The sequence below is a fragment of the Bison bison genome, unplaced genomic scaffold (genome assembly GCF_000754665.1).
Source record: "Bison bison bison isolate TAMUID 2011002044 unplaced genomic scaffold, Bison_UMD1.0 scf7180017864516, whole genome shotgun sequence".
Taxonomy (NCBI): Eukaryota; Metazoa; Chordata; class Mammalia; order Artiodactyla; family Bovidae; genus Bison; species Bison bison.
The window spans coordinates 931,320-932,347 of record NW_011495069.1 but is presented as its reverse complement, the minus strand read 5'-3'; positions in this window follow the sequence as shown (position 1 = coordinate 932,347).

Sequence of the window (1,028 nt, the reverse complement as noted above, 5' to 3'; positions counted from 1 at the left end):
CCGTCACGTCCTGGAAGGGCGCCCTCCTCCGGCCAGACGGCCTGTTACAGCGCGTACCAACCCTTCTGGTACCCCCGCCGTGGGCGGGCGCTGACTCCGAGAACCAAAGGACTGATCGCGCCCCGCGCGCTCTCATCATCTCCTCTGCAGCGAAGGGATGGCTCCGCCCGCGCCCCACGCTCGGAAAGTTGCCCGTCTGCGATCCGAGTCGGCGCTCTCCCCTCTCGCCGGGCAGCGGAGCTCAGAGGCCAGGCCGGCTCCCTTCGCCCAGAGGCGCTCGCCCCAGCCTCCTGCCAGCTGCAGAGGTGGGCGGCGGGCGGAGGAGCCAGTACACCCGCTCAGGTCTCCGCAGCCCCAAGAACCGCGGCTCGCAGGTTCTGGGAACTCGCGCGGTGGGATCCTGACGCAGCGGGCTTTCCCCACTAAACCCTTCTGCTTCTAGTCGCCATCCTTACCCCTGACCAGTCTTTACGGTTCTGCGTATCTGGAGAAAGGGGTGCCCCACTCCTGCCCCCACCCTCTAACCAACCCCACCCCACCCCACCCCCGCTCCCTGCGGTGTCCAGGTGAGGCTCCGAGTGCCTTTCGACAAAGCCCAGCGTCCTCGCCGTGGCTCTGGCACCCGGGCACCACCCCGTCCCCGCCCCCATATAACCTTTCCCTCCGGAGGCTTCCGAGGGAGGGAGCCATCGCCTCGAAGTTGGAGGGGAAGGAGCGGATTTCCATGCACTTTGGAAAGTCTGTTGTTCCAAGGGTAGGCAGACCAAGTACGGGGCTTGCACTCCTCCTGATTTACGCCGACTCCTCCCCCTCCTCTGCCAGCAGGACCACCATTCAGGCTCAAATCCTGCAGTTTCTCCCGTCAGCGGATCAAGCACTCTATAAGGACCTCGGGGTGGAAGCGGGTGGGGTTATTTTAGGGCGCACCGCTTGCTGGCAGGCATTCTCAGAGTCCGGCTTGGCACCTCCCGGGAGTGCAAGGCACAAGGAAAAGAACAGATCCCCCCATATCCATCACCCGCTGGGCT